This window comes from Phascolarctos cinereus, unplaced genomic scaffold (genome assembly GCF_003287225.1).
Source record: "Phascolarctos cinereus isolate Bilbo 61053 unplaced genomic scaffold, phaCin_HiC Scaffold_8;HRSCAF=390, whole genome shotgun sequence".
NCBI classification, from domain to species: Eukaryota; Metazoa; Chordata; class Mammalia; order Diprotodontia; family Phascolarctidae; genus Phascolarctos; species Phascolarctos cinereus.
Window position 1 is genome coordinate 71,880,599 of NW_027556291.1, and position 21,118 is coordinate 71,901,716.

At 38.9% G+C, this 21,118-nt stretch overlaps 1 long non-coding RNA gene across 3 annotated transcripts in view; it reads right to left on the reverse strand.

Annotated features, from left to right (window-relative positions):
- The window catches only part of LOC110200357 (uncharacterized), an 89,214-nt gene that overhangs the window by 66,072 nt on the left and 2,024 nt on the right, over window positions 1-21,118 (reverse strand). For all 3 annotated transcript variants that reach the window (XR_013483617.1, XR_002322233.2, XR_002322232.2), the window contains exon 2: window positions 20,915-20,995. This is a non-coding gene — a long non-coding RNA (uncharacterized LOC110200357). The remainder of the gene's footprint in view (window positions 1-20,914; window positions 20,996-21,118) is intronic.

Sequence of the window (21,118 nt, forward strand, 5' to 3'; positions counted from 1 at the left end):
GGAAATACACTTGATGTGAGGAAGGCAGTAAACAATTAAAAAGTGAATAGATGTTATAGTTTTCAACTTTTATTATCAATATTTTGAAAAAATAATTCATATATTAAAAGTCTAAGGTTCTACTAATTGTATTTCAATATTCAGGCTTTGCTGAAGAAATTAAGGACATCATTCCATAGCTTCCCTCTCCTGTCTTAGCATCCTATTGTTTATAGATAGGCAGGAAAAGAACAGTATGGACTTCTCTGAAGATAATTGTTCTCTGTTTTGACCTCCACTCCTGGATAAACTTTGTGACAGAAAATGAATAGAGAGGAAATTTCATTACTTTGTATTTCATTTCCTCTCCCCCTTCCTCTCTCTTTTATTCTTAATAGAGGTGCAAAGGGAACAGTAATGGAGTAAAGCCACCATCAAATCTTGACTCCAAGGACTAACAGTGAAACACATCCCCCTCCTCTTGGTGTAGGGGAATGAATGCTGGATTTGATTAAAAGGACATAGATTCAGATTCCAGCTGACACTACCTCCCTCCAGTACCATGAAGAAGATATGTCTCATCTCTGGGTCTCAGTTTCCATAACTGTAAAGCAAGAATATTGGGATAGATTACTTTAAAGTTCCCTTCTATCTCTAAATGTATAATCCCACGATTCAGGTGAGAATTGGGTTCTAGTTCTGCCTCAGACAATCATGCCTCTCTGAGCTTCGGTTTCTTCATCTGTTAAAATGGGTATAATTGTGGTAATAACTACCTTTTACAGTCCTATTTTGATGATCAAGTAAGACAACGTATATGAAGTTCTATGCAGCTGTTAGCTATTATTACCCCTGCTGCGGAGGAAAAGTCAAATTCTCAACTACTGAAGCAATAGATCTGTGTGCTAGTTTTGAAGGGATGATGTAATTTTTTAAATGTTTGCAAAATTATCTAATAATAACAATAAACAGCTCAGATTCTTATAATCTAGCCAATAGCTCACTAACATTCAGACTCCTTAAGAGCCTGCCCAATATGACGGATGTCCTAATACACCTTGTCTTTGGCTGAAAAAAGGCTTGGGTCAAATTTTTTTGGGCAGGATTTGCATGTTGTCATATTGGGGTCCCAGCACCTCTAAACTCCAACATTTCAGTGTCCCATACTGGGAAACTGCCTAGACTCAAGTTCTTCTTTAGCCAAAACTGGAAGGTATGTAAGCCCTTCCCCCCCACATCTTGCTCTGCAGTTGGGGTCACTCTCCAAGCAGTCTTTCAAGGTGCTTTTCAGGCAGACAGTTATGAGGCTGTCTCACACTAGGTCTGACACTCTCAGGTTATTGGTCCACTGGTTCGGTTCAAGGCCGTGGACCTAGGTACACCTTCTGGAGCATAGAGGAGAAGGACGGATTCCCTACCAGGAAGTGTATACCCAATTCTGTCAGTTCTCTTGGGCGCTAGGGAATTGGGGAAAACTGTAGTTGCTTTTTGGTTCTGATGAGGTCTAGAAGTTAGGGGTGCTGGAACCCTAAGATCACGACACATGGGTCCTGTCTGAAAGAATTCGACCTAAGCCTTCTTTCAGCCAAAGACAAGGTTTATTAAAGATCCGCCATACTAGCTAGACTCTTAAGGAATCTGAGCATCTGTGAGCTATTGGCTAGATTATGAGAATCTGAGCACCTTAATGGAGACAAGATGGACTTTACATACAGAAAGACTGTGGGAGGGATCTAGGAGTGGTCAAGTAGTTTGGGGTGACTGGAGGAGGAGTCTAAGGAGGATCTAGATGGGAATGGCCAGTAAACTGGGGTGAACAGGACTCCTGGGACCTGGACAATGGAGCCTAGCTGGGATTAAGTGTGGGAAATAGCTTGGGGCCATAAGGAGGGCTAGGCTAGGTTAAGGATAACAGAATTGGGAGGTTGGGTATAGACACAAAGAAAGGCCAGTTGATGGGATTACAGCCTCAAGCAAACACCAGAGATATGGCCACCTGGGAAAGTCCAGGGTTTTTCCTTTTTGGGATTTAGCTCCCATCCTCATCAGTTCCCTGAGGCTTACTTATTCCCTTCCCTCTACATTTCTGAATCCTCCTTCATGGAGGTTACAGGGAAAAGTTAAAACAGGTAAAAATATCTTGGCAGATTCTGGAGGTTTTGTGATTGATCATTAAGGAGTTTTGAAACTCCTCCTTACAACCCTGGTCATTCCTTTCTCCCACTCTCTTCCCTTGAGTCAAGAGGGTATCTGTTAACCCCTCTCATAGAAGAAGAGAGTTTCACCCTTTATCCCTCACCTTTGATTTCACCTTCCCCTACTTGGGAAAGGAAGGAGGGGGGAGGGGCAGCAGCTACACCATGGGTCCCCCTGGCAATGGCCTTGGGTCCTAGGGTAACCTTTGCCTAGAAGCATCACTCAGGTTCAGCACATTCTGCTCAAGGTAAAGAAGCTAGCCTCCCAAACTGGACAAGCATGCTCTTTTAAATTTCTAGTTTTAACTTTTTTTCTTTTTTTTAAATTAATTTATTTTGATTCATCAACAATCACTTCCACATGCTTTTGAGTTTTAAATTTTTTCTCCCTTCCTCTCCACTACCCTCCCCAAGGCTGCACACAATCTGATATAGGCTATCATACACATTTCTATTAAACATATTTTCACATTAGCAATGTTGTAAGTAAAAATTAAAACCAATAGGAGGAACTACCAGAAAGAGGAAACATAACTCAACAGAAGAGAAAAAAAAATAGCAAGTAGTATGCTTTGATCTGCATTCAAATTCCATAGTTCTTTCTTTAAATGTGGATAGCATTTTCCATTACAAGGCCTTTGGAGATATCTTAGATCCTTGTATTGCTGGGAAGGGTTAAGTTTCTCTATATTTGTCATTGCACAACATGGCTGTTACTGTGTACAATGTTCTCTTGGTTCTGCTCACTTCACTCAGCATCAGACCATACAAGTCTTTCCAGGTTTTTCTGAAGTCAGACTGTTCACCATTTCTTATAGCACAACAGTATTCCATTACATTCATATACCACAACTTGCTTAGCCATCCCCCAATTGATGGGCATCCTCTCAATTTCCAATTCTTTACCACCACAAAAATAGCTGGTATAAATATTTTTGTACATGTGGGTCCTTTTCCCATTTGTTTGATCTCTTTGGGATATAGCCCTAGAAGTGCTATTGCTGGATCAAAGGGTATGCACAATTTTATAGCCCTTTGGGCATAGTTCCACATTGCTCTCCAAAATGGTTGGATCATTTCACAACTCCACCAACAATGTATTAGTGTTCCAATTTTCCCACATCTTCTCCAACATTTATCATTTTCCTGTTTTGTCATGTTGGCCAATCTGATAGGTGTGATGTGGTACCTCAGAGTTGTTTTGATTTGCATTTCTCTAATCAATATGATTTAGAGCATTTTTTCATATGACTATAGATGGCTTTAATTTCTTCATCTGAGAACTGTCTGTTCATATCCTTTGACCATTTATCAATTGGGGAATGGCTTGTGTTCTTATAAATTTGTCTTAATTCTCTATATATTTTAGAAATGAGGCCTTTATCAGAGAGACTGGTTGTAAAAATTCTTTCCCAATTTTCTACCTTCCTTCTAATCTTAGTTGCATTGGCTTTGTTTGTGCAAAAACTTTTCAATTTAATGTAATCAAAATTATCCATTTTGCTTTTCATAATGTTCTCTATCTCCTGTTTGGTCATGAATTCTTCTGTTCCATAGATCTGATAGGTAAACTATTCCTTGTTCTCCCAGTTTACTTATGTATCAGCCTTTATATCTAAGTCATGAACCCATTTTGACTTTATTTTGGTATATGGTGTGAGATTTGGGTCTATGCCTAGTTTCTGCCATACTCTTTTCCAGTTTTCCCAGCAGTTTTTTTCAAAGAGTGGGTTCTTATCCCAGAAGCTGGGGTCTTTGGGTTTATCAAATAATAGATTACTATAGTCATTGACTACTGTGTCTTGCATATTTAACCTATTCCACTGATCCACCTCCCTATTTCTTAGCCAGTACCAAGCAGTTTTGATGATTGCTTTATAATACAATTTAAGATCTGGAATTGCTAGGCCACCTTCCCCTGCATTTCTTTTCATTAGTTCCTTTGATATTCTGGACCTTTTGTTTTCCAAATGAATCTTGTTATTATTTTTTCTAACTCTATAAAATAATTTTTGGTAGTTTGATTGGTATGGCACTGAATAAGTGAATTAGCTTACGTAGGATTGTCATTTTTATTATATTAGCTCGGCCTACCCATGAGCAACTGATGTTTTTCCAATTATTTAGATCTGATTTTATTTGTGTGAAAAGTGTTTTGTAATTGTGTTCATAGAGTTCCTGGGTTTGTTTCGGGAGGTAGACTCCTAAATATTTTATGTCTACAGTAAGTTTAAATGGGATTTCTCTTTCTATCTCTTGCTGTTGGGCTTTGTTGGTAATATATAGAAATGCTGATGATTTATGTGGGTTTATTTTATAGCCTGCAACTTTGCTAAAGTTGTTTATTATTTCAAGTAGTTTTTTACTTGATTCTCTGGGATTCTCTAAGTATATCATCATGTCATCTGCAAAGAGTGATAGCTTTGTTTCTTCTTTGCCTATTCTAATGCCTTCAATTTCTTTTTCTTTTCTCATTGCTAAAGCTAACGTTTCCAGTACAATATTGAATAACAGTGGTGATAATGGACATCCTTGTTTCACCCCCGATCTTATTGGAAATGCTTCTAGCTTGTCCCATTACATATAATGCTTGCTGAAGGTTTTAGATAGATGCTATTTATTATTTTAAGGAAGACTCCATTTATACCTATGCTTTCTAGTGTTTTTAATAGGAATGGGTGTTGTATTTTGTCAAAAGCTTTTTCTGCATCTATTGAGATGATCATGTGGTTTCTGTTGGTTTTGGTGTTGATATGCTCAAATGCTGATAGTTTTTCTAATATTGAACCAGCCCTGAATTCCTGGTAGAAATCCTACCTGGTCAGAGTGTATTATTCATGTGATAAGTTGCTGTAATATATTTGCTAATATTTTGTTTAAAATTTTGCATCTGTCTATTAGAGAAATTGGTCTCTAATTTCCTTTCTCTGTTTTGACTCTTCCTGGTTTAGGTATCAGCACCATATTTGTATCATAAAAAGAATTTGGTAAGACTCCTTCTTCACCTACTTTCCCAAATAGTCTATATAGTATTGGAATTAATTGTTCTTTAAATGTTTGACAGAATTCACATGTAAATCCATCTGGTCCTGGAGATTTTTGCCTAGGGAGTTCATCAATGGCTTGTTCAATTTCTTTTTTTGAGATGGGGTTATTTAAGTATTTTACTTCCTCTTCTGTTAGTCCGGGCAATTTATATTTTTGAGAATATGTATCCATTTCACTAAGATTTTCAAATTTGTTGGCATACAGTTGGGCAAAATAGTTCTTAATTATTGTTTTAATTTCCTCTTCCTTGGTGGTAGACTCACCCTTTTCATTCTTCATACTAGTAATTTGGTTTTCTTCTTTCTTTTTTTTAATTAAAGTAACCAAAGGTTTATCTATTTTAGTGGTTTTTTCATAAAACCAGCTCTTAGTTTTATTTATTAGTTCAATAGTTTTCTTAATTTCAATTTTCTTAATTTTTCCTTTGGTTTTCAATATTTCTAATTTGGTTTTTAACTGAGGATTTTTAATTTGCTCTTTTTCTAGTTTTTCAGTTGTATGCCCAATTCATTGATCTCCTCTTTTTCTATTTTTTTTTAATGTAAGCATTTTAGAGATATAAAACCTCCCCTAAGAACTGCTTTCATTGCATCCCATAAGTTTTGGTATGTTCTCATTATTGTCATTCTCTTGAATGAAATTATTGATTGTTTCTATGATTTGTTGTTTGATCCAATCGTTTTTTAGGATTAGGTTATTTAGTTTCCAATTATTTTTTAGTCTATCTTTCCATGGACCTTCATTACATATAATTTTTATTGCAACATAATCTGAAAAGGATGGATTGTGAGGTTTTTATGCCCTAGTACATGCTCAGTTTTTGTGTATGTGCCATGTACTGCCCAGAAAAAAGTATATTCCTTTCTATCCCCATTCAGTTTTCTCCAGAGGTCTATCATACCTAACTTTTCTAATGTTCTATTCACCTCTTCCCCTTCTTTCTTGTTTATTTTGTGGTTAGATTTATTTAGTTCAGAGAGGGGGAGGTTGTGGTCCCCCACTAGTATAGTTTTGCTGTCTGTTTCTTCCTGTAACTCCCTGAGCTTCTCCTGTAAGAATGTGAATGCTATTGTAGTTTTAACTGTTAAGGATGAGATGTTGATTCTCTGTGTAAAGTAATTTGGAAATGCATTTAAAAAACTGAAGTCACCTGATTGGTCATGGGTTTGTTTCATGTTTCAAATTGGTGAACTTTCTTTATCAGTTACGTCAAGCAACTCTTTATAATCTCGTTACCACTGAATTAATTTGGCTATTGTTGGTTATTGTTTTAATGTGTAAACTTGCCAAAAAGCTTGTTTGGGTTATGTATGGCCTGCTGAGAATTTTCAAGTGTATAGAAATCTCTAACTATTGGCTTTTTACAACAGGACAAATTTAAGTTTGAGATGTAAATCCTGGAAAACTTTTTCCTAAGCTGTGATTAATATAACTTGTTGTTTGAGGTAAAAGCTCCTAGGATTTTATTTTGAGTTGTCTGATGGATCATAATCCATCGATAATCAATAATCCCCCACCTGAGAGAAATGCTACAAGCTACTCAGAATGTGATACTGGTGGGAAGCCAGCACAGGGAAAAAGCTGATGAGAGAACAATTTTAGCCTCAGTCCAGGATGGGATCCTCTTGGCTCAGTTTCCCCATTATATTTCTTTGAAAGGGAATGTTACCCACCTGGCTATTCCTGAGTCTGGCTATGAGATGGATTTGTTACTGCATGGTTGGAAAACTGAATTATCTGAATCCAAATCATGAGGATGGGAGCTAGACCCCAAAAAGGTAAAACCCTGGACTTTCCCAGGTGGCCTAATCTCTGGCATTGGCCTGAGACTAATAATCCCATCAAATGGCCTTTCATTGTGGCTACACCCAATCTCCTCTCCATTGTCTTACCTCCCTATGGCCCCTGGCCATTTCCCACCCTTAATCCTAGCTAAACTCCATTCTCTCTTGGCCACTGTCCAGGTCCAACTCCCATCCAGATCCTCCTTAGACCCCTCCTCCAGTCATTCCAAACTACTTGGACACTCCTAGATCCTCCCCACAGTCTTTCTGTAAAAATGTAGCCAATTGCTTACTAATGCTCAGACTCCTTAAGAGTCTACCCAATATTATGGATGTTCTAATAAGCCTTGTCTTTGGCCGAAAGAAGGCTTGGGTTGAATTCTTTCGGACGGGACCTACATGTCGTGATTTTGGGATCCCAGCACCCCTAAACTTCTAAACCGCATCATTTTGGTCCTAGAATCCCAAAATCACGACATGCAGTCCTGCCTAAAAGAATTCGACCCAAGCCTTCTTTCAGCCAAAACCAAGGTTTATTGAAGATTCGCCATATTAGCTAGACTCTTAAGGAATCTGAGCATCTGTGAGCTAGTGGCTAGATTATAAGAATCAGAGCATCTTAATGGAGACAAAATGGACCTTATATACATAAAGACTATGGGAGAGATCTAGGAGTGGCCAAGTAGTCTGAGGTAATAAAACTCCAGGGGTGGCCAAGGGAGAATGGAGCCTGGATAGGATTAAAGGTGGGAAATGGCTGGGGGGGTGGTGAGGGGGGTGGGAGGAACAGGGAGGTAAGACAATGGAGGGCCAGGCTAGGTTAAGAGTAATAGAGATTGGGCATAGCCACAAAGAAAGGCCAGTTGAGGGGAACACCAGAGATTAGGTGATGTGGAAAAGTCCAGGGTTTTGCCTTTTTGGGGTCTAGTTCCCATCTTCATCATCTCCCCCTCAAACAAATGGGACCCAAATTCTTTGGGGTAAGGAGCAAAGGTCTTGGCTCCTGAAACCGCATCCTACTAGCAAGGGGTGTAGAGCTGTCCCTGCCTCGAGGGGGTCCCAAAGAGGAGGTTGACTGGAACAGAGCACAGGCTGCATCTAGGAAATGATGAAGGGACATTGGCTGATACCCACTGTTTGCTATCAACTGTAGGTGAATGGTTTCGTAGTCTGGAAGACACAAATCTGACAGAAAAGACTGCAGAGCCCAGATATAAAACAGGGACTAGATTTAGGGCCCAAATATGAGAGGATAAAACATCCTTAGCTCTATTTGGATTCAGATAATTCAGTTTTCCAACCATGCAGTATCTAATCCACCTCATAGCCAGACTCAGGAAAAGCCAGGTGGGTAACATTCCCTTTCAGAGGAACATAATGGGGAAACTGAGCCAGAAGGCTCCCATTCTTAGACTGAGGCTAAAATTGTCCTCTCAGCTTTTCCTAATGCTGACTTCCCACCATAATCACATTCTCTCGGAGTGGCTTGTGGCATTTCACAGATGGTGGATTATTGATTATCGATGGATTATTATGATCCATCAGACAACTCAAAATAAATCCCACGAGCTTTTATCTCAAACAACAAGTTTCACTAATCACAGCTTAGGAAAAACTTTTCCAGGATTTACACCTCAAACTTAAATTTGTCCCAGTGTAAAAAGCCAATCATTAGAAATTATTTCTATATACTTGCAAATTCTCAGCAAGACAAAACCCAAACAAGCTTTTTGGCAAGTTTACACATTAAAACAATAACCAAAAATAGTCAAATTGTTTTAGAGGTAATGAAATTATGAATGATGCCAAACAATTAGCTCAACTGTCTCTCACATTTATGGGGAACATGGAGAGATCTGGTGAAGAGAGGGAAATGGGATATGGGAGGCTTAACTAGAGAAGATTGGCTCCCCAAATTCACCATCAGGTCCCTTCCCAACAATAGGGGCAGGGCAAGAGGACAGCATAAGGAGGGACTATTCAAACAACAGATCTTCAAATAGGCGGGGGAGGAGTATGTCTGGAGACATCCTTTAGTTTTCCCTTCAATGCCAATGACCAGACAGGTCTAGGGGCAAGTAGGGCCAGACTAATTGGTTAAAACAGAAAACAGAACATAGCCATGATAAAGTGGGTAACCTTACTTTCAGCCTTGATTTTTGCCCAGGGCTCCACGAGAGAAATAGAGAAAGCAGGAGCGCTACCAAGCCCCAGGCTCCCCTGTCATTCCCAGTCTCGAGAAGACTGGAGGATGGGATACTGGGGGGCGACTCCACCACTTTTCCAACCTCAAGGACAATCCTTCCTCCAATGTCCCTCCTGGTCACATCTTGGGCACAGTCCTTGTGCAACGACAAATATTGATAAACTTAACCCTTCCCAGCAATACAAGGTTCTAAGACATCTCCAAAGGCCTTGTAATGGAAAATGCTATCCACATCCAAAGAAAGAACTATGGAATTTGAATGCAGATTGAAGCATACTATTTGCTATTTTTTTTCTCTTCTGTTGAGTTTTGTTTCCTCTTTCTGGTGGTTCCTCCTATTGGTTCTAATTCTTAATTACAACATCACTAATGTGAAAATACATTTAATAGGAATGTATATGTATAGCCTATATCAGATTGTGCACAGTCTTGGGGAGGGTGGTGGGGAGGAAAAGGGAGAAAAATTTAAAACTCAAAAGCATATGGAAGTGATTGTTGATAAATCAAAAAACTTTTTAAACTAAAAAAAAAAGAGAAACTTTAAAAAAAATATTTAAATTAAAAAATTAAAACTTAGTGTGATCTTCTGAGTATCGCCCCAGTTTGTCTTTGACCTGAATGAGGTCTGAAATGGAGAAAGGAACATGTACCCTAACTGCCCCATTGGGCAAGGCAGGAACTTCCCTTAGGGGAAAAAGCCCTGAAAGCACTGTGGGAACTGGGGCTCAGGAGGAAGAGAGATAGGAATTCCCACTTCTTTTGAGTGAGGGACTGGGAAATGCTGGCTAAACTGGACTGGACTGCAAAGCCAGGGGATCCCACTGGCAAGGGGAAAAATCAGTTGGCACCAGAGGAGGAGGAGGGGTCAGGGGAGGAGATACCACTGAGACTGGGGCCTGGGTAGTCCTTGCCTCAGGGTAAAGGGCCTGGGGAGGAGGTGCCCAGGCAAGGCCCTTGTCCAAAACCTGAGTAGGGGTCACCTCTGGTGCATGGACCTGTGGAGGAAATACAGGGTAGGCAGGATATGAGGCTAGAGGAAAAGGGAAGGTAAACCAAGGGAAGGATGGGGGGAGGAGCATGGGAAATGGGGGGTGGGGGCAATGGGAAACAGGGGCAGCCAGGGGAAAATGTGGTGGAGATAGGAGCTGGGGAGGTGGTGTTAACAAAGGATGGGAAGAGCGGGGTGATCTAGCATTGGGGGCCATAAGAGGGTCATCCAAAAAGTCTAGTTGATCCCCATTCCCCATTTGTGTGGCAGCTCTAACTATGAGCATCCTACAATCTTTTCTGAGAATGGGGTCCCAAGAAAGTTCGACAAAAGTCATTATGTAGGGAATCTCTACCCATTTTCCTCCTCTGCTACAATATCATTTTAACTCTGAGAGAGTATTTTGCTGTAATGTCCCAAAAACGGGCCATGCCTCATAATTTTCCAGGTGATACTGAGGCAAAATGGTGTTGAAAAAGAACACCAGCTTTGTCTTTTCTAGTTCTTTAGAGAAACTAAATTTTTTCCCAATTTCGTAAAAGACAGCCCAAAGGCAAATCTTCAGGAACTGTAGAGGACTGACCCTTTGTGGGGTTGGGGGCTGGAAGTCCCTCCTTCCTTAAAGAAGGATTTAGGAATAAGCCTCGGGAAACAAACAAAAAACCAAAAGCCCAAAAAAGTAGAAGCAAAGAAGTTAGGTTTTCCCAAGTCCCTGGTGCTGAGAGAACTGAGAGGATTGGGCCTACATTTCCAGATAGGGAGTCAGAAGGTGTGCCCACATCCACGGTCTTTAACAGAACCACTGGACCGATAGCCTAAGAGCGTCAGGCTGAGTTCAAGACAAGCTTGTAGCTCTCTGACCTAATGGGACCTGAGAGGTCAGGCCCGAAAAGCACTTCCAAGCCAAGACTTTCTAGTTTCTTGGAAATCTGCCCTATTGTAGGGCAAAAAAGGGATTAGGGGAAGAGGGGAGGCTTAAGTACCCTCCAGTCCCAGCTGGTGAAGAGCTTGGTATAGGCAGTCTTTCCCGGTCAGGGAACCATATGATGAGGTCTAGAGGTCAGGGGTCCTGGAGACCCAAGATCACAACATGCGGATCCTGTCTAAAAGAATTCGACCCAAGCCTTCTTTCAGCCAAAACCAAGGTTTATTGAAGATTCGCCATATTAGCTAGACTCTTAAGGAATCCGAGCATCTGTGAGCTCTTGGCTAGATTGTGAAAATCTGAGCAGTGGCTAGATTATAAGAATCAGAGCATCTTAATGGAGATGAGATGACCTTATATACAGAAAGACTATAGGAGGCATCTAGGAGTGGCCAAGTAGTCCATGAGGTATCAGAACTCCAGGGGTGGCCAAGGGAGAATGGAGCCTAGATAGGATTAAGGGTGGGAAGTGGCCAGGGGACATAGGGAGGTCTAGGCTAGGTTAAGGGAAACAGATTGGGCACAGTCACAGTGAAAGGCCAGTTGATGGGATTATAGCCTCAGGGGAATGCCAGAGGTTTAGCCTTGTGGGAAAGTCCAGAGTTTTTCCTTTTTGGGGTTTAGATCCCATCCTCATCACAAACAGAGCTAAGGATGTTTTATCCTGTCATATCTGGGCCCTGCAGTTTTTTTCTGTCAGATTTATGTATAGGCCATTCACCTATAGTTCATAGCAAACAGCGGGCACCAGCCAATGTCTCCCCATTGTTCCCCAGATGCAGCCTGTGCTAGGTTCCAGTCAATCTCCTCTTTGGGACCCCCTCAAGGCAGGGACAGCTCTATGCCCCTTGACAGCAGGAAGCAGTTTCAGAAGCCAAGACCTTCGCCCCTTACCCCAAAAGAATTTGGGTCCCATTTGTTTGAGAGGAGAATGATGAGGATGGGATCTAGACCCAAAAAAGGAAAAACCCTGAACTTTCCCCCATAGCCAAATCTCTGGCATTCTCCTGAGGCTATAATCCCATCAACTGGCCTTTCTTTGTGGCTACACCCAGTCTCCCAATTCTGTTACCCTTAACCTAGCCTAGCCCTCCCTATGGCCCCAGGCCATTTCCCACACTTAATCCTAGCTAGGCTCCATTGTCCAGGTCCCAGGAGTCCTGTTCACTCCAGTATACTGGCAACTCCCATTCAGATCTTCCTTAAACCCCTCCTCCAGTCACCCCAAACTACTTAGCCACTCCTAGATCCCTCCCACAGTCTTTCTATAGATAAGGTCCAACTGGTCTCCATTAAGGTGCTTAGATTCTTAAAATCTAGCCACTGCTCAGATTCTTAGAATCTAGCCAATACTTCACAGACTCTCAGTCTGGAAATATGGGGGTCTTTAATAAACTTTGTCTTTGGCTGAAAAAAAAAACTAATAAAACTAATAATAAAAATAATAATAATAAACATTCAAGGCTTGCCAAGTGTTTTTATATGCTAGTCCATTTGATTCTTACAACTACTTTGCGAGGTAGGTGCTATTATTATTTTTATTTTACAGGTGAGGAAACTGAGGCACAGAAGTGACTACCCCAGGGTCACACAGCTAGGGAGTGACTGAAGCAAGATCTGATCACAGACAGGTCTTTAAAATTCCAAGAACTGTACTCTATTCACTGTGCCACCTAACTTCCTCAAATAAAATAACTAAAACATTAAAAAAGAAGAAACTATGTTCACAGACTACTTATTATACCTCTGTGACCTTGGACCAGTCACAACCTCTCTGGGCTTTAGTTTCCTACCTGTAAAAAGAGGTTTTTGAAATAGATGGTCTCTGAGAGCTGTTTTAGCTCCAAATTCAATGATTAGACAGTCAATCCAGAGACTTGTATCTGAACGATAATAGGGAGATATTTCCAATACCTTTTTTAAAGCAAGAAAGGATTCTGTGTTGTTAATTTTCTAACTGAATGGTTTCCCAGCTTTTCTGCCTGAGGATTATTTTTGTCATGTGACAAAATTCTGTTGACTGTTCTTCCTTTATTTCCCATCCTCTCACTCCCCCCTCTTATGCATCAAGCCTGTGTCTCAATATCTTCACCTTCTCCTTTACTTTCATCACACCTTGGAAAAGTCACTTATCACCTCCAGGCTTCAGATTCCTGCATTACAATAAAATGAGCTCAGACTGAAGTGATCTCTTATGTCCCTTTGACTCTAAATGCTATGGTTTCATGACTATCTTTTGACCAACGAAAGGGAGCCATAATGTCTTTATAAACACACGTCCCTGTACACATACGCCCTTGTTTCTGAATCATTACATTGGTATTATGTCTTCTTTCCATCGTGTTTACATTTCAAATTGTGTTTTCCCCTGAAACACATTTCACAAACACTTTGCTTTTTTTTAAAGCATATACCCCAATGAAGGAAGGGTGGAGGGAAGGCAATTAACCCAAAGTTAGGTTGAATAGCAGAGAAAAACCAATCCATGATTTAAAAATTGCAACAGATCCCCATGCAAATAACCAAGCTAATTTCAGACATCCATTTGTCTCCTTTTCATCTCTCCCAAGAAACTACTTGCTCATGCTTCCTTCCCTGAAATATTCATTACTCTTCCTTACTTCACCTAATCTGAATAGCTCATCAGCATCTATAATACACAAACATAATTTATTATTAAACAACCCATAGCTGTGGGTTTAGTAGGAGAGAGATGAAATTGAACCAAATTTCAATGAGTTAAAATGACAAATCCTGGAAGTTGTCTTTTTGCAAACAGCACCCTGACATCATCTTGCTTACTTGGCAAATAAAACTTGTTCACAGTATCGTAGATTTAGAGCTGGTAGGAAACTTTGAAGCTAGCAAATCTAACCCCCTCATTTCACAAATAAAGAAACTAAAGTCGAGAGAAAAGAAGTGGTTTGTTTCATGAAGACTGTAAGTGGCAGAGCCAGTGTTCAAACTGAGATCCTTTTACTCCAAATTCAATATCCTTGCCACCATATGTTGTCATTGACCCTTTCTCAGAAAATGAGAGGGAAGGGGCAGCTGGGTGGAGCAGCAGATAGAGTACTGGCCCTGGAGTCAGAAGGACCTGAGTTCAAATCCGGCCTCAGACCAGACACCTGACACTAGCTGTGTGACCCTGGGCAAGTCACTTAACCCCAATGCCTAAAAAAACAAAGAAGAAAAAAAATGAGAGGGAAAAGTGTGGGTGGGAAGAGAAGGAACAGAAAGATTGGGAATTCTAGTTATTTCAGCTATCTGCTCGTGTGAAAACCCTAGAATTGGCTGTATCTTTCAATAATATCATTTATACATATAGGATACTTTCCTTTGTCTATCTTTCTAAGGGAGACTGTGAGAAAGCACTGGCAGATGAGCATAGATCCATCACCAATACTAGGAAAACAACTCCAAAAATATCTGCCCTGCTGCTGCTACTAAGTCAGAAACATCATTTTTGTATGCGAGGGACATATGTTTTATCTTCATTACTGATGTTACATTTAATAAACCTCTTCCACCTCTTAATAATGTGAATTAGTAAAGAACAATTATAAGGGACTTAATGAGTGTTTACTTCTTATATGTGAAAATTTAATCAGTAGTCTTATGACTAGTACCATTATTTGGGTAGTTTGAAAGAAAGACTGGGGCTGAGCTGTGTATGATGGGGTGATTCTAAAAAAATTGTAGGGAGAGATATAAAGGGCTAATTATCTCATATAAATGAGGCATAAAAAGAAGAATTGATACAGAAGAAGCTAGTAGGGGGAGGGCGGGTAGTGCTGGAACCTTACTTTCCTTGGGAATGGGTTAAAGAGGGAACATATATATCAAGAAAGGTATAACAGTCTTCTAAATTCAGAAAGAAATAAAAGGGCAAGGGGATAAGGCAGGGGGAGAGGATAAGGGAAGGACTCAGAGAAGTGGGTAGATTAAGGAATAGGAAGGCAAGTTAGCAGGTACAAGTAAATTAGAGGAGTGAGGAGAGATAGGTAAATAGGGTAAGAAGGATAATGAGGAAAAATAGGAAGGAGGAAAATACACAGCAAGTAATTATAGCTTAGAATATGAATGGAATGAATTTACCATAAAATGGAAATGGATAGGAGATTAAAAATTTGAATTCCACAATATGTTACTTTCAGGAAACACAAGAAAAATGAGAGATACACACAAAGGTAAGATAAAGGGCAGGAGTAGAATTTATTTAAAAAAAAAAGATGCAGGGTAGTAATCATGATCTCAGACAAAGTTAAAGCTAAAATAGACTTACTCAAAAGAGAAAAATAGGGAAACTAAACTATGTGTCAGCAATATTATTCAATATTGTTTTAGACCATTTAAAGTAACCAGATAATATAAAATATTGGAGAGTATGCCTGCCAGAACAGACATAAGAACTATATGAAAATAAACATAAAACACTTTTTTGTATTAAGTCAGATCTAAATAATTGGAGTAATATTTATTGTTCATGTGTAGGTAAACCCAATATAACAAAAAAATGACAATTTTACCTAACTAATCTATTCAATGCCATCCCAATTAAATTACTAAAAAATTATCTTAGAAAATTAGAGAAAATAATAGCAAAGATCATTTGGAAGAACAAAAGGTCAGGAATTTCAAAGAAACCGGGGAAAAAAAGATGTTAAGAAAGGAGATTCAGCAGTATCAGACCTTAAACTATATTATAAGGTGAGAACATTATTGAAGTGTAAAATGGATAATTTCAATTATTTTAAATTAAAAATTTCTTGTACAAATAAAAACCAATGTAGCCAAGAATAGAAGGAATGCATAAAATTGTGGGAAAAATTTCCATAGACAATCTCTCAGATAGGATGTGGTTGTGTTGGAATATTGCTGTTGAATGGGATGTCCCACTGAAGACTTCTCAGTGTAATTAAGGTAATGAGTTCAGAAGGTAGTGTGAGAAATGAACTCTCAGAAGTGAAGGCTCCTCAAAGGGTCAAATAATTCTTGATTATTACTTTCAAAATCCTCCCCTACTCAGACCCTTGTTTTTAAGCACTTAACAGAAAGAATAAGCCCTGCCTCACCCCCAACCTGAGCCTTTGCCCTTGGCTTCCAGCCTCTTTCCTTGTCTTTGAATTTGGCGCCTGGAATGTAAGCCCCACCTCCCAGTTAAGGGGATAGGAAGAAACTTTCAAGCTTAGAATGTAAGCCCCACCTCCCAGTTAGAATGTAAGCCCACCCCCAGTTAAGGGGTAAGGCATAGTGGTGGGTGGAAACTTGTTTGTGTGGTAGGCGGAGATTTGCTTTCATAAGGTGGCCCCTGTTACTTGGTCTCTCTCTCTCCACGTCTATCAAAGGAACAGACAGCCATCTCGGAGACTGTAATAAAGGTAACCTTTGCTTTCCATCTTGAGAAGTCTCTGAGTTTAATTTGGGTTAGGGTCGCTGTCCCACACACTGTGGTGTAGGAAATGATAAGCTGGTTGATTTTTGAAAAACATAAAAAGACTTGAACCTATGAAGGAAGATGCTATCCACCTTCAGAGAAAGAGATCACAAGTGGAAATATGCATACCACGGTCTTACACATATGTGCATGAGTGTATATATGTATGTTTATAAATATTTGTGAATACGTGTATATGTACACATATTCACAAATATCTATACACACATATATAAGTATACATAAATATATGTATGTATATATACACATATGTATGTGTATATACACATATACATATATATATATATAAAATCTGTGTTTAATTGTAGCCTTCTTTAGGGTAGATGGTGGGGTGGGGGTAGGGGCTGAAAGAGGGGGAAAAAATAAAGTAAAAATTGCATAGCAAGGAACAAAAGAAAATCAACAAGGAAGCAAACAAAAGCTGGGCAGCTTTGAAAACACTGTGTAGCATTTATTATACAGGTTTTCATGAAATGGAAATTTATTGTTTTATAGCAAATCCTTTCTTATATTCTGCTGTGTACGTGGCAATGTTCTTTTTTTCTTTTCTAATTTTGTATTTAAGTTTAAAATTAATAAAAAATTTACAAAAAAAGATGTCAACTAGTCCAACCGTGTTAGAGAACAATTTGGAAGTACACTCGAAGGGCTATTAAACTGCATATACCCTTTCAGCCAGAAATATTACTACTAGGTCTGTATCCCATGGACATCAATGAAAGGGAAAAGTACCTATATGTACAAAAATATTTATAGCAGCTCCTTTTGTGGAACTGGAAATTGAGGAGATGCCCATCAAATAGGGAATGGCTGAACAAGTTGTGGTATATGATTGTGAAGCAATACTATTGTGATCGAAGAAATAATGAGCAAGATGCTTTCAGAAAAAGCTAGGGAGACTTATATAACTCATACAAAGTAAAGTGAGCAGAACCAGGAGAACACTGTACATAGTAAGCGCAGTAGTATATGATGATCAACTGTAAATGACTCAGTTATTCTCAGCAATGCAATGATCGAAGACAATTTCAAAGGACTCATGATGAAAAATAATATCCATTTCCAGAGAAAAAAATGATGCAATCTGAATGCAGGCAGTAGCATACTTTTTAAAAACTTTATTTTATTTGGTGGGGTTTTTTTGGCCTCTGTTTTGTTTCACAACATGTTTAATATGGAAATATGTTTTCTATGACTGCATACGTATAACCTATATCAAATTGCTAGCTTTTTCAATGAGGTGAGAGGGAGAGAGAGAATTTGGAACTCGAAATTTCAAAAAAATGCATGCTAAAAAATATTTGCATGCAATTGAGAAAAAAAACAAAATATTTTTTAAAAACAGAAAAATAGATGAATGGAACATACTAGAGAAGGGAGATTCAGAAACAACAGAACTCAATAACGTAGTGTTTGATAAAGTGGAAAACATAACTTACCTAGAGAGAAGCTACATATTCAATAAAAATTGCTGGAAAAACTGGAGAACAGTCTGGTAGAAATGAGGCTTTGACCAATACTTCAAACCACTCTCCCCAACATAATCGAAATTGATACATGACCATAATATAAAAGATCGTACTATTAAAAACATCAGAAGAGAAATAGATCATGTACCTTGCACAGATATGGGTAAGAGATGTATTCTTAGCCAAACAAGCAATAGAGGCAATTACAAAATATAAAGCTGATAAGTTTGATAACTTAAAACTTAAAAGCTTCTGCACAAACAACATTAATGTATCTAAGATAAGAAGAGAAGTGGCTGAAGGGGAAAAAAATCTTTGTGTCAAATTCCTCCAATAAGGGTTTAATATTCAAGATATATAAGCAAGAAGCAAGTATAAGGGAAACTGAGGAGGATAGATCTTCCCCAGCCCCTGTGTAACCATCTCATGACCTAAAGGTGTAACTGCCTCATGACCCAACATAAGGATAGATGGGAGTTACCATGCATGGCCGGAGATGACCATGGAGACGAAACATTAAATAACCAACAAACTATGTTACCTGGGAAAGCAATTTATCTCAACATTTTTCTTGTGAAAGGTGTGTAACTGTCCAAGGAACTGATCACTCCTTGGAGACTTACACAACAAACAGGTAGTTGGGGCTCTGATCAAGGCCCAACTTTTTTTTTCTTTTTAGAGTATAGAGCTTGATGTTTATTAGGCTGGCTTTTCATAAAGTTTTAAAATCTTTCATTCATTTGGGGTAATATGGGATAACTGGGTCAAAGCTTATGGTTCATTTAACGATTTTCCTCAAATAATTCCAAATCTGTCTCTCTGCTTCCCACTAACCTCTTTTATTCATCTACCAATCAATCAGTCCGTCCATCCATCTATCTATCATCTATCTATCTATCTGTCATGTATCCATCTATCTATCTATCTATCTATCTATCTATCTATCTATCTATCTATCTATTATTATCACTGAATGGGAAGGTCTGATGAATGAAAAGACATATTTTCACACCTTGGCTCAGGGCAGATGAAACCTGGGCTTTTCAGAACCCTGTACTTCAGGAGCAGAATAGTTTAGTGGAAAGTAACTGGATTTGGAGAGGACCAGGGTCCATGTTCCACTGCTGTCACTTATTAGCTGTGTGACCTTAGGCAAATTAGTTACCTTTTCTGAGCATCAGTCCCCTCTTCCATAAAAATGAGGGGGTTGTTCCCTTTTAGCCCTCTATCTGTGATTCTTCTGTGCCCCAGTCTTTTTTTTTAATATAAATTTATTTATTTTTAGCTTTCAACATTCACTCCCACAAGTTTTTGAATTCCAAATTTATACCCCATCTCCTCCCTCCTCCCACCCCAAGATGGCATGCATTCTGAATATCCCTTCCCCTAGTCTGTCCTCTCTTCTATCTCTCTCCCCTTCTCTTATCCCCTTCCCCTTCTATTTTCCTATAGGGCAGGATAGACCTCTGTACCTCATTTCCTGTATTTCTTATTTCCCAGTAAAGGCCCAACTTTTGTTAGAGATTGTGCATACCTGGACATGAGCACTCACCAAGGAGATGTACACAAAACAAAATATCAAGATTGTCTTTCCCTGGTTTACATGGATATAAAAGGGGTCATTTGGAAAGGGATTTTTGGAGTACTTTGATGCAGAGATAGGGATGCCAACTCTGGCATGGCCTTTGTTGTGTCCCAGGGTAGGACGCTCCCCGTTGCCTCCCTGACCAGATCCATTGGGCCGTCTCTAGTCTCCCCAGCTCTATGGGTATTTGAGCTCACCTGGTCAGTGAGTGTGTATCCTTTCTTTTCTTATTCCTACTTTCCTTCATGTTGATTATTACTTATTGCTTTGAATGTTATTCTTACCCTTATTGCTTGTGTAGTTTTGAATCACTGTAAAATAAATGTGATTATTTGTTAAGTTTATCCTGAGTACGTGTCATCATATTTTGAGATCCAAACCTAAATTGAATCTGCGTAGTACGCAATCCTTTCAATTACAGCAAGTTATATAAATATATATATATATGTGTGTGTGTAAGTATGTATATATATATATATATATATGTATGTGTGTATATATATATATATATGTATATATGTATGTATGTATGTATAAAAGCCATTCTCTTATTGAAAAATTGTCCAAGGATATGAACAAACAGTTCTTAAAAAAAGAACAGCAAACTATTCACAACTACATGAAAAAAAATGCTCCAAATCACTAATAATAAGAGAAATGCAAATCAGAACAATCCTGAAGTTTCATCTTCCACTCTGCAAATTGCCAAAAAGGATAAAAATGGCACAGCAAAGTTGGCAGTAGCATGGGAAGATAGGCACACCAATAAATACATTGCTGGTGGAGCTATGAAATGGTACAACCATTCTGGAAAATAATTTGAAATCATACAAAGAAAGTAACAAAAATGCCCATACTCTTAAAAGAAAGATTCCATTACTAGGATAATACTCCAAGGAAACCATCAAGAAGAAAAAAATCCCCATTTGCTCCAAAATATTTATAACAATGCTTTTAAAAATGTACCAGCTAAGAATTAGAATCAAAGTAGATGCATTTCAACTGGGGAATGGCTAAACAAAGAGTGGTATATGAATGTAATGTACTACTATTGCACTCTTAAGAAATGATGGGTGTGATCAGTACAGAAAAGTTTGGAATGTCCTTTGTGAACTGATGGAAAGTGAAATATGCAGAGCCAGGAAAACAGTATACACATTAACTACAACAATTTAAATGGAAAGAACAATGCACCAAAAAGTTAAAAGTACCTGGAACGAAATGTTAAAGATCAAGTGAGACTCAAAAGAAGATGGGAGAAGACACCTTCAACCTACCCCTTTCTCGAGGTGACAGGTGTTACACATGGCACAAGTTTTCCCAATGCATCCATCAGGTGGGATGGCTTTTTTCCCTCCCTAAAAGAAAAAATACTGTTTTCTCACATAACATGGCTCTCAGGGAGGGGAAGAGGAAAGTATACATGGAACATCATGCTGATGTAAAAAACAGAAGACATCAAAATAAAAGTTTAAAGAGTT